This window comes from Drosophila grimshawi, unplaced genomic scaffold (genome assembly GCF_018153295.1).
Source record: "Drosophila grimshawi isolate 15287-2541.00 unplaced genomic scaffold, ASM1815329v1 contig_44, whole genome shotgun sequence".
Lineage (NCBI taxonomy): Eukaryota > Metazoa > Arthropoda > Insecta > Diptera > Drosophilidae > Drosophila > Drosophila grimshawi.
The window spans coordinates 3,622,076-3,639,087 of record NW_025063240.1 but is presented as its reverse complement, the minus strand read 5'-3'; positions in this window follow the sequence as shown (position 1 = coordinate 3,639,087).

Below are 17,012 nucleotides of genomic sequence, written 5' to 3'. Positions count from 1 at the left end.
GGCGCCGTTGAGCATGTGTAAACTAAGTGGCCTCAATACAACGTTCTTATTGTTGTTGACGCTGCGTGTGGCAAGCCGCACAATATGTTGCGTTCTCTACTCGTAACGTGTTTTTGGGGCCCCATGTCTGTTTTGTACATAATCCGCTGGCCAAAAGCCTTTCACCCGTACTTTAATGTGCCTGCGGCTGGGTCTGCAGACATTTCGTAACTGTTCGTTCACTCTCTCGTTTTGTTCGTTTGCACAAAAGTTATTAAACTTAATGCAGTTTAATTGAGCTTTTTCGCAAAAAGTTTTGCGACGCCTGCCGTTGGCAGCAGCAGTAGCAGTAGCAGTAGCAGTAGCAGCAGCAGCAGCAGCAGTAATAGCTCGAGCAGCAGGGGATATCCCCCATTCGAGCTGTTGTCCTGACTGCTGCTCGGCATCCTGCCAGCAGGTACTGAAGTAGACGACGCTGAGCGTTTCTCGTTTTACTGTGCACATTATTACTTTTAATTACGGCTTAAACTTATTGACTGGAAATTTTAATATGTTATTTATTTACAATTAACGCCCCAAAGAGTGCTTCGTGTACAACTGGGCGAATGATTTATGCGATTTGTTGCCCACACACACACTATTGAGCAGGCAGTGTGTGTGTGTGTGCCGGGTGTGAAAAACTGTGAATTTTGCAACAGTTGGCACCAGTAAATTGGGATGGATAATTTTCCCCCGGCCTCCGTTTGTCTAATGTGTCGTCCGCATTCGGTTCGGCATTGAAATGAGTAGGAAAATTATTTATGGGGCTCATTTGATGCGACAGCTTTTTGGCCAATTGTTGGTTACGGGGACAAGGGATTGACATCTGATTGGCAGGGTTTGCGGATTTGTGAGTGTGAACTAAACAGCAACAGCTGTCGGTAAATATTTTGAAAGCGCAGTTTGAGTTGTTGTCGTGAAATCAATGTCGATAAATTACAATTAAAGTTATTAATTGCTGGCAAATAATTTGAGTTCAGAGTGAAATGATTATTTATGTTGAGCTTAAAAAGCAGCTTGTGTATTTTTATTTAACAAATATTACTTGCAAAGTAATAAATATATCGAATAATTATTAATCAGTGCAATAACTTAACTTATAATTGAAGAATGGTCCATTAGCAAAAGCCATTTTTTAAACTAAAACTTTATATTAATTGTGAGTAAGTAAGCGATACTAACATACATACAATATGTATTAAATAATGGCATTTAGTTCAGTTATTTTCATCAGCTTGCTTCCATTACAACCACAGTGGCCATGCATAACATTTTTAATGGCAATGCCCAGAAGCATGCTTTTAATTCTTGCTCTCTTATGCAAGTCGACTTCAGATCGGGACAGCTGGCGCTTTCTTATTACTATCCCTATCAAGCAACACTGCAGCACTGCCCCGAACAGCACAAAATGAAATAGAATATTTCCCTCCATTCTGCGTTCTATACATATTTTAATTTGTTAATTACTTAAGCTTGCAACGGCAGCTAGCAGCAGTAAATTCATAAACCGAATAGCAACAGCAGCAAAGTAATCAGCATACACAGCCCAAGCGCCACAGGACTCCAGTCTCCGTCTCCGTCTCAGTCTCAGTCTCAACGCCAGCTTCAACTTCAGCTTCAGCCTTCGACTGAGATGCATGACATTAAGTAAAAAAGAGTTGCCTACGTTCAGGAGGGCGAATCACCCCCTTTCGCAAGACATCAGAAACATATTAGCAGGCAAGTTAAGCAGCCAGGGGAAAAAACTCAGAACATATACGCATTGCGAGCAGCAGGGACGTTTATGCTAAGGCGAAACGCCTAAAATCATTGTATAATTATTTTATTATTCAGAATCAAGATTAGTTTAGTGAGTTGTTAACTATTTAAGAAACCTAAGTTAGATTTATCAAATTCTTTTGGGTTTCCATGTAAATGTTTGGTTTTCCACTAAAATGAATATGAATTACATATTGTAAATTTCAAAAATAAAACGTTTTGGCAAGCAATTTTGGAATTAGTGACCTTTATATTTTTAAACACAATTTTTCGGCCAACTTCTTACTAAAATTCGATCATTCAATTTTTATTCACATTTCTTGGTTTTAAATTACAAATTTTATAACTACATTTTAAAAAAAAAGTAATTTTGGATTTAGTTCTTAATGTTTGTGTATTTTTCATATTCTCAGTGCTAATACTTTTCGATCAGAATCTTCACTGTATTCTCCGCTTTTAATATTCTCACTTATCCCGTGTCCTGTGCACATCCGCTCCTGTTAATGCTGTGCTTCTCTTATGCGCTTTGCGCTTAATGAGTATAAATGAGCTTGATTGCATATTTCGAGGCGTGTGTGTGTGAATGTTTGTGTGTGTGTGAATTTGCGTGCGTGTGTGTAAGTTGTTATTTAATAGCCTGCATATGGCGTTGTAAAAGTTTTCATTACACAAACAGCGACAGCAACAACAACAAGAACAATAACAACAAGTCAACGAGATGAGGCAATTTACAAGCTGCAACTTATTGGCCTGACTTTTAAGCGCAGTTAACACGCGGCGTATGCGTAATGCAGGCAAACAGCCAACCAACCAGGAGCCCTTGGCAACTGCAACCCAATTGAATACAGTTGCTCGTAAAATGCTTAAGCACCTGCTGTTACCTGTGCTGGTAAAATGAATGACTTCTTTCTCCGAGTCGAGGTTAAATTCTGAGTCTGAGTCTGAGTAGGAGTCGGAGTCGGAGTCAGAGTCGGAGTCTCAGTCAGACTTTGAATGCGACTCCACTTAACGCTAATTTGCCGTTTTACTGTCGACTGATTTTTGAACGTTGTTGTTTTTTTCTGCTTTCGTTTTTTTCGTTCTCTCCTTGCAGGGAATATAATAATTCTGTTGTTAAATGAAAATATGAAACTGCATCGATAAAGTCACGTGCGACTTTTTTAATGAAGTATCTCGTAACAATTTATGAATATGTCGAGCATCACAATTGTATTAATAACGATAATTATTTAAATAGGTTTAAACTTATAACAAACTTAATATATTCAATTGACACTATATTTACCGAAGCGTGATCAAACTCGGCATATAAATCAAATATAAATTATACATTTTCATTAAGGATATAGAATTGAGTTGGGAGTTTGTTGATCATTCGGAAGAGCTAAGAGTATTTAATCTTCGTCAGCCGGAAGTTGACGTTAGGACATAGTTATGAAGCTCCGTAAACGCAGTTGGAACTCTCGCATTTTGCCTAGCAATTTTGGGTAAAATTTCATCTGCGGTTGATTTTGATTGTGAAAGGATTTGCCAAATTGCTGTTTGCAATGGTGCGGCAAAAAATCAAAGGGATTTTACAATACCCAATACATGCTCGCATCTCTGTGTGCAGATGTTTGTATGCTTTGCATGTGTCAGTGTGTGTGTGTGTGTTTGTGTGTGTTTGTGTGTGTGTGTGTTTGTGTGTTTGTGTGTGTTTGTGTGTTTGTGTGTGTGTGTGTGTGTGTGTGTGTGTGTGTGTGTGTGTGTGTTGTGTGTGGTTGGTGTGGCCTGAGTGGTGCGTTGTGGGTGGGCGGCTTGTGGTTCATGGGCTCCGTCTCACAATGGGCCCCAAAAACTCCACCAATTTGCAGTCACCCTCCACAGACTCCACCTTCTATCAATTTGGCTGGCAATGCGTTTAAACAACAGTTTAACAGCAGTTTGCCAGCCTTTTGTTATTGGTGAGGCTTTTGCTTTTGCATTTTGCCTTTGCTCATCGATGCAAAGAGTTTTTGCGTCAGCTTCTCTGCGATTTATGGAAATGGTGCAATATTCTCAAATGGTTCAATGGTGGTTGGGAGAGGCGGGGACACATTCGGCAGTTTTTGTTGTTTTATTGTTTTCAGTTCGTTTATTTGTTTTTTGGTTTTTTGGGCATCTGTTGTGCATTGCTCCACTCAAATGCCTAAGCCTGACAATTTCGAATTTATTTTATCATATTTGCAAGTTCGTAAGAAATAAATGTATTATGCATACATTTAATACAATAGAGCTGTTTTCATAAAGATTTGCCAAACAAACTTCCTATCTATTTGCGTTGCTTTTCGTGTCTCCAGACATGAAGTGAGAGTACATTTGGTGGATATTGTTGCTGAAGTAATCGTGGCATTAAAAATGCAAATATTGTTGGATTATCAACAGGCAATTGAGCTTTCACCATTTAGAATATATAATATCATAAGATATTATTTTTTAAGCTTAAGTCATGCACGATGCTTTACAATTTTTGTTTATATGTTGATAGCTCTGTTTCACAATTCATATGTGCTCAATATCTTTAAGCTCTGGCTCATGTGTGAAAAGACAATTATTTTAGAAAATATTTATTAAATTTTAAGTGAATAGTGTAAATTGTGCAATAAAGTAAAACGTTTTTTGTTGATATTTACAGCCGGTTCTTTATATTTGACCATTTTCATAATCTCCTATTAATTGATCAACATTTTATCGCAAAATTTTCACTGCGAGTCAACATTGCGTATATTTAATAAGCCGCCTTTTGTTGGCATTTCTCTGAACTATAAAAAATGCCGTTTTCATTGTTCTGCCGAGATATTGCACTTTATTAAAAATGGGCTTTTATTTGTACGCTGCGGATGGAGCCGGCAGTTAGTTATTAATTTTTAATGCGTACGCATTTTATATAATTATGAGCAGCAGATACTTTTACTCTACCAACGCCCCCGCCCCGGAAACCTCATACCACACCAGCATAAGGCTGTAGTTATTTGTTTTGCCTTTGGCAGTGAATTGTGCAAAAATGAAAAGCGCCCACTTATTGCCTGAATTCCTTTCCTTTCTTCGGATGGAAAAAAGTCAAAGGCATTATTAATAAATATGTATTTGTATTTTCACAAGAAGAAACGAAAAAAAAGGGCAGGGTAGAAGCGAAGAAGAATTCCTCAAGCCTTGAAGCTATTTTAAAAGCTGTTCTTGGAATTATAGTTTTAAGTATTTTTGGCAAATTTTTACAAAAAACTCAATCTTAGTTATGCAATTAATATTTTAAGCAAATTATTGTGTATTAAGTTTATTATATTAACTTCTTTGCTTATTATTCCAATTTGTTTAGTCTAATTCTATTTTGTCATTTGTTTCCCAAACACGACTTTTACCTTCTTTTGTAAGAAATAAACGTTTTTTTAAACTAAAATATAATAACCCAATTTATCTAGGTTTATAAATATTAACTAAAATACAAATTAGTATTCGAAGTTTTTTTTTATTTATTTTAAATTTTTTATTCAACAAACCACATGTATATGTTATTATAATAAATTCACTAGAATATCAATTATCACACTTTATGTATGCAAGTTCTGGTTCAATAAATTGAAACTGGAATCGATTCCATTTTTTAATACTTGCATTCTTTTTGCAGTCATATTTTGTCCCAAGGCATATTTGTAATATATTCTAGGAAACTTATTGCTGCCTTTTTGCAGAGCTTGCGGCACGCAAAATATCAAAGGCTGCAACAAAAAGAAATGAGTTAGCTAATAGAACGAGAGAGAGGGAGAGAGAGAGAAATAGAAGGCCTTCTGCCTTCTGCCAGCTGTATTCATTTTAAGTTTTAAGCTACTTTACTGTGGCTCTTCCAGTCGGCGAACTAACGCCATTAGCTGGGCCATTGAGCGCTTTGTTGGCTTTCAATAAAAATTTCCATTAAAATGGCCCCGCTCTCAGTCGCTGTCGTCGTTTGCTGCATCGCACAAAATGCGTATGCATATTGCCAACTTGCAACTTGCTGTTGCCTCTGCTGCTGTTTGGTAACTGGCAGTAAATTTTAACTATTGCCAGGCCGATGACTATCCGTTGCGGCCTCCCCGCTCCTGTCTCTGTGCCCAATGCATACCGCCACAGTTAGTCAGATAAATGGCGGCTAGTTTTGCGTTTGCATGGCTAATGGAAATTTGCAGCCAGTCGGCAGTGTGCACAAAATACGCTAACCGTTTTTTATTTTTCAGCCTTTTTTTTGTTTTGTGTTGTGCTCCTCAAAATAGTTGATCAAGTTGCAGTGAACGCTGAGTGAGCTACTTGGCAAGTTTGAAATATTAATTTCCACAAGAAGTTGTCATTGAAATTAGACTCTAAGAAATGAATTAAATTAAATAAAGTTGTCTTTTATTAATTAAATGTATTTAAATTATATATGAATATTTCAATATTGTTGAAGTTATTTAAGTTGAATTGAAATTGTATGAGCTTTTAAACTAATTTCAATTTCACAACTTTTTTCTTAACATTTTATTTAACTTCTATTTTTCTTTTCTTTTTTGGGAATTCAACTAACATTTATTTGAGAATGCAAGCCGCAAATTGTATTTGGGTTTTGCTTAATTGGAGCTTTACGAATTATTTGCAAGCATTACTATTAAAATAAAATAAATAAAACAATAATAAAGACTTGATGATCATGCGAAGGGCATTTTTATATCGTTGTGGCCGAACCTTTAATATTTTGGCCACTTAGCTTTGCTGTTCGTATTGAATGTTGTTCAATGTGTGTATAAATCTTAATTATGTAGAATGCACATTTTCTAATTGACTACACACACAGGCACAGGCAAATACACGCCCACTGACAAAGACTGCTGCCTAGGCGGCTGCATATTACGTATACGTTATGTCAATTATGTAAGAAAAGTGGCCGCCTGGTCATTCGGCATGGGATTTCAGCAAGGGTGCGGTGGGGATGAGGGAGTAGCGCTTAATTTGTTTACCGGTAGCGACTGCTGACTATTGAGGCCTGAGCTCCTGCAGTGGAAAATGGCCGAGCAACCAACTGTTAAATTTACTATTATACGGGCTATTATCCTGCTCCTGGGTTTCATTATTATGCGATGGCCCGTTGGCCATAGTCAAATTTGGCTGGGTAGGCGTGGCCTCGCTGTCTCTCCGTCTGTCCGTCTGTCTGTCTATCTGTCCGTATGTCTGTATGTCTGTCTCAACGTCGGGTTGGTTGGCTGGCGCAAAGTTTATGCGCACATATGAGCTTTTAATTGCAATTTAATGGCCGGTCATTTATTATCTAGCGGCGACAACAACGACAACAATGCCAACAACAAAAACAACAGCAGCGACACTGACGACATTGTCCTGGCTATGCAAAAAGGCTTGCAACTTTGCTCTGCTCCTTATGTAAATTGTACATAGTACTTTGTTACAATATGTGCATATGTATATATATATGTATACATTTTCGACATTAGCCTCAGCAAACTGTATACAAACAATATTCTGGACTCCTACTCCAATTTTACAAACGCTTAACAATGATTTATATCCTTTTGTTGTTTTAGTGTATCGCTGTTTGTCTGCATTAAGAAAATGTTTTTGGATCTCAACTGTTTGCTCTAACTCTAAAATATATACTATGATATTTTTTCAGGCATGCTTTTAACACTAAGAAATGTATTTCAATATATATCTACGTATGCCATTTAAGAGTGTTAAGATTCTTATTTTACTGTATTTTTAGCAAAAACATTATATATACACTGTACAAACATTCAATATAAAAAATTAAGCTTTGGCAAAAGAAAAAAAATTGTTTTCAATAAATAAAAGATAAAATTGATAAAATTAAGAGGCAAAATCAAAAATGAATCTTGTAACATTAACATAAGTGAATAATTTCGAGCAATTTTTGTTTAAAAAAAAAAAGTATTATTTATTTTAATTATGCTTTGTGCTAATTATGCTGCGTGTCTAGTAAATATGCACTAGAGAATTATGTATTATTACAAAACTTCAATTATTATTTATCGATTCTTATATAAGCAGTGGAAAAAACTCGATCAAAGTTCATATTTTAACCACTTCGCAGTAAAAATAACTCCGATTTCGATTTGGTACTGGTTATAAAAATTCCATGAAATAATTTCACGATAAATGATTTTAATATGGCTAAAGAATGCGTTAATTGCTTATCGCTCAATATTATTATTTGATGACAATATTAGCAAGTATGGTATGGTATATACAAATAAATCTTTGCTCTAAAATTACAAATAATAACACCCATTTCGAGCTATTAGCTGGGTACTTGTTATAACAATTGCATGAAATGATTTCATGAATCACAAACCTCAACAACACGACCATTTTTCACCGGCTCATTTGATATGCATTATGCAAGTGCCTAAACACAACCCATAAACACATTCATATATGTAAATGCCTAGGCCAGCGTACTCAACCATTTTGAACTCGTATACATTTGACTTTTTGACGCAATTAAAATGCGCTAACATGTAAAACAAAAATATTTGTCCACGTTTTGCAATTTTACCTGTCATTTTATTGGATAGGCTTATGGTGGCTTGTTCGTCCACGCTTTTTTGGGTTAGGGAATATAGTGGATAAAGGGTATGTGTGCCAATATGTAGGCATGGGAGGTTCCATTGTTTGACACATTAAAATGTCGCTTTTCTCATTTAAGTCGCGTGCGGCTTTCAGTTTACATTTCAATTAAAGTTACATAACCCCAACAGCAATAACAACAATGTAATCGAGGCAATGGTTGAAGGGGTGATGGGGCAGTTTAGCTCCCTTATGCAGATGCCGTGATTTTGGCTTGGCATAAAAGTCAATTTCATGCATATTTCATCATTCGTGTGCGCTGCGTGACACGCGCACACACCTACGCCCTTGCCAGGCCACGCCCACAGCCATACACTATGACTGCCACCACTGCCACACCAGACCCGCAGGTTTTCAATATTTCATAAGTATTGGCTGTATGGCTGACATAATCAAACGACCCTCGAATATTACACTGTACACCAAAATATTTGCGAAATATTTGGCTGCTTGCAAATATATTTTTAAGGTAAAATCCATTAAAAGTATCTTTTTGGCAGAGATACATACAAGGAAAATAAATAAAATAAATACATAAAATAAATATAATATTGTATGGTGACTTCTTTTTATAATTTAAATATGTTTGTTGCTTTCTCCAAGAGTTTTATTACTTTTAAATACTCCAATCCCGATGGGATCCGATATATATTTGAGTGTTTAAAATATAAAAAATACTTGACTTGGAATCAGTAAAAAATATCTTAAATAAAATTAAGAAGAAAATAAAATAAAAAAATAATATTGGGAAAAATCCACAAAATTCTATATGAATAAATATCATCTAAGAACTAAAATAAACACAATAAAATGTTTCGAGCTCATACAATTTATATCTTAGCCAACTGTAAATTAACAGTAGTAAAGATAATTATCACCACAATTATTTACTGATGCTGGCTTGTGTTTTGTACAACCCAAACCACTGAAATTTCCTACAACGAGCATATTTTTTATTGAAGCTTTTAGGGGATGAGTAGTCATCCCCAGCTTATAATGTTATTCTGCAACTTAATTTAATTATCTTAAAAATTTCTTCAGTAGAGCATATTAACATCTAAATATAGTATTTTCTATTTCCATAGTATAAATTAAATTATGACAGTCTTCTGTGATATGTAGTCCTAAATTTCCAGGCTTTTTAAGACGGAGTAGACTATGCCCTATTTTGCCGCTTTCTTTTTATATTTCATTGCCTATAAGTTTTCAATTGAAATTAGATCTGGGCATAATGAAAATTAATATGGGAGAATTGTGAAGAGAATGTTTTTTTGGTTCAGCAATAGAAATACCTCATCATTATCACGAACATATATCGCACTGTTAGCAAACTTTGGTATTTGTGGCATAAGAGGATTTGGTAGATTAGTAAAGTATTATTTAAAATTGTACTGCGCGCTTAAGCAATGTTATTGTCATTTGGTGGCAGGCAGACAGAGGACGAACATTTGTTGCAGAGTGTTTTTCACATGAGCGAGACACACGCATACATATGCAAATGTGCGCACACACATCAAACGGGCACCGAGTTGAAGTTATTTTTGCAAATACATTTGTATGTACATCATCTGTATGCAGGATTCGGTTTATTAGATTCGTACAAAGGCACACAATATGTCGGCTTGTCTATTTGCCTGTCTCTCTGTCTATTTGCCCGACTGTGCAATTGTGTGGCTGACTGTGCGAGTGTGTGTGAGTGTGTGTGTGCTGCTGCGGGCACTTTCTATCTCGCTCACACACAGACTGTTCCACTGTGGGTAAATTCAATTATTTTACGCTGATATCGTCGTTTGTTTTTTTGTGCGCCGCTTTTGTATTCATATTTATTGTACGGCATTTTAAATTGGTATATTTACATTGCTAATTTATACACAAATACATACACATATATAAATATATATATATATAAATATACATATATATAAATATATATATATGCAGGGAATGCTCTGAGCGTGAGTGTGTTTGAGTGTCTCGTTGCATTTTGTTAGCATTTTGCTGGTCGAAATTCGCATTTTAATATTCGCCATTCGATTGCAAAGCTGAGCAATTAATTGACAAAGTTCATTTTTCGCCACTCTGTTGCCCAAAATGCCAAAGAGAGAGTAAGAGACAGAGGCAGATACAGAGACTGAGAGATAGAGCGAGAGAGAGAGGAATAGAGAGAGATAACAGTAGAGATACAAATCTAAATACGATGCAATATTTAAACAATGCTCTCATGGACTTTTCTGATGTGGTTAGCCACGTTTTTGTCTCAGTACTTTATCTGTATGTGTATGTGTGTGTGTGCGTGTGTGTGGGAGTGTGTGTGTGTGTGTGTGTGCGTGTGTGTGTGAGTGTGCGTGTGTGTGTGGGAGTGTTATTGGTTTTGTTTGTGGCATGTGACTGTCAATTGGTTGTGTAATGAAGGCCTGTTTTAAACTGGCCGACCAGGCATTCTAGCCATTAAGCATTTTGCCACTTTTCCGACTATTTTTCAATTTGCGAACGCTTTGATTTTGTATTTGTATTTTCCATTTTTGAGTTGCAATTGTGGTCGTACATTTTACACTCGTAATTTGTCCAAACTTTGTTTTCCACTGACCGACACATGCTGCACATATTAAAAGTTTTTAGGTAAACACAGATTTTGTTAAGTCAAAATATTTGACTGGTGGGAAAGCTTATTGATTTTTGCATACCAATGCATTACATTCCTTATCAAAAAACAACAAACGCTTAAAAATTCTTTATCTTTTTGGTTTTTATTTTTAAAACTATTTTGTTACAAATTGTGGAATGTTTTTAGACCGCATTAAATAAATAATTATATTTGAGCTATTTAACTTACTTATTTTGTGTTAATTTGTTTCAATATTTTGTTTTTTTTTTTTTGCAAAATTATGTAGTACGTGGTGTTCGATTCTGACTTGGAATATTTAATTGCATTAAGGTTTAAAGTTATGTATTTTTTTATAGTATATTTATACTTACAATACCATATAGCATTTAAGCATATTTAACTCACTGATGGAGTTAGAGAAATATTTTTATTTTTTGTGCATTTCTCTGCCCTCTGTTTTCAGCTCACTATTCCGTTTTGCAAAAAATATATATCATTTATCTATTAATTATCCGGACGAGCACACCCAGTGATAAGTAAAATTCTTGCACGCGCCCAGTTCCTAAAATCGTTTAGCTAATCGTCTGGCGTCGCTTTTTTATAGCGCCCATTTGTTCGTCTATATCTTTGGGTGTATATTTATCTTTTTTGCAGTTCGTCGTTAATTACACAATAATTTTGCACATGACGCGACAGAGAAATTCGCAGCGAATTTTTATAATCATTTTTTAGCATGTGTTGCTGTCGCTGACGCGCCCTAAAAAAGTGGCAAAAGGCGTTTTACTGCCACTAATGACGGCATCTTTTAACACCCTGTACCGACTACAAATGGATTTTTAAAGAAAGTATAGTTTGGTTTTGAAATAAAAACATTTTCACAATGGAATATTATGAGTCTATATATCGTTGAATATAATAAGAGATGACGAAGAGATCAATTCAAAAATTAATGTATAATATTATGAATGTAGTTTATAATTTATAATGTATATAAATTGGATTGACGATGAAGGCATCAAGTCATACAAGGATTAATTTAAATTATAATGCTGTGTTCTGTATCCTTAAATGGGGAAAAAAAGACAGGCCTTGATATATTGGTTTGTATATATATACTTTTGCTAATTACAATTACTTTTTTGATATTTTGCTATTTAAGAAAGTACTTTAAATATACGGGATATCACTTAGTCGATCCCTTTCGACTGTTTCCCTTTTGGTTATTTTCCATGAAGTTGTTACTTTGTTTAATGCCACATCGTAGACGAAACGACGAAGATGTTGCCAAATGGGTGTGGCTCAATGGAAGGGACACAAAGGGAAGGGTGGCCGACAAGGAAGGGGAAAATGAGGAACACCTCATGCAGATTTGCGTCGTGTCAGGGCTCAGTCAGGAGTTTTTGGGTTTCATTTTGTGCGCCAATGAGCGGATCAATCAACGTGTCAAATCGTCTTGAAACGACGCGACGTTGATTTTAATGCTGGCGCCCCCTAGCGTTGGCACCCAGCTAAATGTGTATGTGTATGCCTTTAGGTTTGGGGCTTACGTGCGCACGTGATATCCGCTAAGAAACGCTTTAACAAATTACCAGCGGCATTTCGTTAGTTAATGTTTTTCTTTTTTTTTGTTCGTTGTCGAACCTGTGTCAAAAATTTGCCAACGTATTGAAATACAAATAGGATGTTGGCGCTGCTAATGTGCCTGCTCTCTCTCTCTCTCTGATTCTCTCGCTCAGAAAGTTAACAACTTAAGAGCATTTGATTGACATTCGATTGAAAATTACCTTAGCCATTGTGCCAATCAAGCCAGCCACACAAGAAATCAAACGTCTGGCCTTGATCTTACCTGACATATAGTATATCAAAATATGCCATTGTCTGTCTCCAGCCTCCTTTGCTCCCTTTTGTCGTTTCCTGTACCCGCAGCAAAATTCAATTGAGGTGTCAGTTGGTAAATTTAATTTGCCTGTCGCAGCCTGTTGACTTCTCAATAAGCACATTTATTTATTCTTTCTGTTTCTTTTTTTTGTATTTGTAAAGCGCTAATCGCTAAATTTGGTGACATTGATGAATGGGAAATGGAAATAAACTAAAAACAAGTAAGAATGGTGCAGTCGATCACTAGCGACTGGGGAATACTCTGGTAACAGTGTAATACAGCCTGTAATACAGCAGTGGGCAAAAAACCTTTATGCCCCAACCCATGAATAATCTTGAATATTTTCATTTGATTTGGTGAAACTAGCTCTTAAAATTATCAATTACCCAGTCCCATAATAGGGGTAGCATCAAACTCTTAGGAATTTGGCTCTTAGATTTAGAGTTGTCGAAAAACATTGTTTTCATGTAGACAAACAGACAAAACCAATATACTTTTATACATTTGTTATTAGAAAACACAAAACCAATTGATAAAAATAGTTGGTTGAAAAGGAAATATATATACCAATAAAGTTTAACAGAGTTTGACAGAAATTGGGCAATGAGAAAATTAATCTTAGGATTTATTGTAGTGGTTTTTTCGAGACAAAATAGATCTGAAATTGTATTTGGTTTTGTTAAATTGTTTATTCAAATATTTATTGAATTTATTTGAGGGATCCGCATAAAATTAATTTTTTTAATAAATTATAATTTTTTTTTTTGCAACACGCTGATAAAAATGGAACTTTTGGGCTCCGTTGAATATTATGCGAAAACAATGAAATTAACGAACCAAACACGAATAAGAAAATCGCGACACAACGAAGACGATGAGGAGGCACTCAAAGAAATAAAAAAAATGGGAAGGCAAAGCAAATAATGCGACTGGCTGAGAGTGCAGGACAGAGGGGCATGTGGAAATGTTCACAAAAGCGTAAAATCAAAGCAACCTGCAACGCGCACAGATGGCTCCATAATTAAATAAGCATTGCGACATGGAGAGAGAGAGAGAGAGCGAGAGAGGGAGATAGAGAGAGAGAGAGAGAGAGAGAGAGAGAAAGGGAGAACTGAAAAGAGAGAGGAAGAGAGAATGAAATATGACGGCAATGCTGACACGCCGTTGAAAGTCGCTGAAGCCCCCTGAAGTCCTGAAATCGTCCTCGCACTCACTCATTTTGCCATTTAACTAATTGGTAATTTCGTTTCGCGCTGCCCTTCCACAATTGATTTCGGTTTGTGTCAGCGACGATTGACGGCGTATTCAGCATTTCGGCTTCCAGCATTCGGCGTCCAATGTCTCATTGCCCCGGTGTCCTGGCACGTCAAACACTTCAGGTGTCTTCCTGTTTTCCTGTCTTCCTGGGTGGCTTCTGTGTACACTTTTTCACGCGCTCTTTAGCCTATTTCCGTGCTGTGCGAGTGGCCCTTCCGGGACTACCGAACCCAACCCCCCCGCTAGCCAGCTAGTCAGCCAGTCAGCCAGACAGGCTCTTATATTCGTTAGCGAACGGCACTTGGGTCCTGCTTGGCACTGCCCCGCGCATGCTAATAAGTAAATCCAGCGATCCAATCCAAAGAATAAATATTTGACAAACGCACGCTGCGTGGGGTTGAGAGTTGAGGGGGGGTTGGTTGGTTGTCCCTCCATTGGTATGTAAGTATAATAAATGCGAATTTGAATTTGAGGCTAACAGTTTTTTTGGGGGTTGGTCCTGGCGTTCGTCCTGGCGTCGTCTGCTACGTGCCACTTGTTTTAAATTCAGCGTCAAAATCGTTTTATTTGCCAATATTTCATTGTGTTGGCGAGTGGCTGGCTCGCGGAACGATTCGAGTCGAATTGAGTTGAGTCGCGTTCCACGTCTCGTGTCCTTCGTCCTTCGTGCTGCGTCCTGCTTTCACTTTATTAATGGTGTTGGTTTTCGGATTATTTAACGGTGTATTATTTTATTATTTATTTTTGCATTAATTTTTGATGAGTTGAGTATTCCGAACCAAAAATTGACGAGAGCGAACGAGATGCGACTACAAAAACTTTTCGAACAATGTTTATAAAGCCAATCAGGGCCGGAGGGACAAGTCCCAACCCAACCCAGCCACTCCCCACCAACCACTTCCCATTTTTGTTCAGCACTAATGGGTTAAAGCCAGCGATTTGTTTTCACAATTATATATTGCTATAAAAAGTAATTTCATCGATTTTCGCTCTTGTTAGGAGTTTGAAACTGATGGTTTGATTTTCGCACCGAAAATTGGCAAACGGTCTTATTATTTATGCGTTAGTTATATCGAAGAGGGGGCATTGATATGTGATTGGTTTGGGTAGTGAATGTAGGGGGAAGTGGAAGTTGAGAGCGACAGCTGGCAAGGGATATTTTTTTGTTCCAGCTACAATGGAATAATTAAAATGGGGTTTGTAGCCATTCAATATGAGTTAACCAAGCGAAGTTCGTGAGATTACGTAAATCACTTAACTTATAATGAAAATTTAAAGCACTTTCACAGGCTTGCAATATGTATTATATATTTATAACTTATAAATTTCGGCTCTTATAAAGTATGTTCCACAATAACATTAACCCTAAGGGAATATTTCTCAGAAACAGACAGATGGCTATGTCGACTGATCAATAATATATACTTGATGAGTTCATAATAAATACAAATAATTATAATTAAATATCAGTAAGGTATCAAATTTAGTTGGTTGCTCAGTGATGAATCCTTTGACAATTAGCAACTCGTTTGAAAATCAGTTTAGTCCCGACAAAGTCATACACGTTCAATTCGCACTTACTCTTGATGCTGCCGGCCTCTGCTCCTCCTTTTGTTTTAGCCATGTCATCTCAACTCACAAATTCGATTGAGCAACTGTATGGGAGCAAAGGTATTCCACCTGCATTAGCCGGCACCTTGTCGCTCAGAAGTTCAGTGCCAAGGCGCCTTGTCAAAGTGCTCGCTCATTAGCGAGGCCAATGTCAAAGGCTACGTGTCGCACATATATACACATAATCACACACTCGTGTGTGCACACTACGAGCAAGGCCTTCCCACTGCCCGCTCCACGACGCCCTCTCGGAGAATCGTTGGCACGTCTAAATTTTAGTCTCTGGCCGGGGTTGCCGCAAGAATTTCAGCAGGTGGTTCAACTGCTCTCCAACTCTGTCAGACGCTATCCTTACTTAGCTTCTGTTTACAAACTGTCTGCCCAAAAATATTAAAAAAAATGAGCTGCCATTTTTATTATTTTTTTTTGCTGCTCCTTCTACTGCTACTGCTGTTGTTGTTGCTGTTGCGTGCGCTCACTTCATGCGCTGTCATCTTATCATTTTTCTCACAGACATCGCCACAGTGCCCAAAAAAGTATGCTACGAGAGTTGACAGAGCGCACGCCGAGCGTTACGCGGAGGGGTTAAAATTTGATCAAAGTTCAAAGGCAAAGACTAAGAAAAGAGAACATATACATACGCATTTATGTACATGGAAATGTCTATGTATGAATTTATATATATACATATATATATATCTGTACATATAAATTGGCTTGCGCAAATTACGACATATGCATAAGGGGTCGGTCGACTGCGCAGGGGTGGAAGGCTGGTGTATGGTAAATGGAGGGAGGGGGTTGTGTGCTACTTTCTATGCTTGCCAATTTATACACACTTTACCAAATTTGATTAAAATCTCACAACTTTTTGGGCAAAAGCGCACCATAATTTGTACTTCTAACTTGCGCAAACTTCGCGCGAAGCGTAAATGAAAATAAAAAAAATGGAGAAATTACCTTTGGGCTGTCGTTAAAGTTTAAATACCCTTGTGGATCTCAAAAAGATGAAAGCTGTGATAAGAAGTCACATTTTTTTTTTTAGATATCCAATTTGATGGATTATGACTATAACAGGCAAATTATAAAGTATATTCGTGTATTTGAATACGACATTATAATAATTATGATTATGATTCGAGGAGAGAAAATGTTGAATTCTTGTTAATCCATAGATATCTGAATATTAACAACTTGAAATCCCCGTTGAAAGAGTAATCACACTTCGGAATATCCTTAAGCCGTTTAATTAAAAAG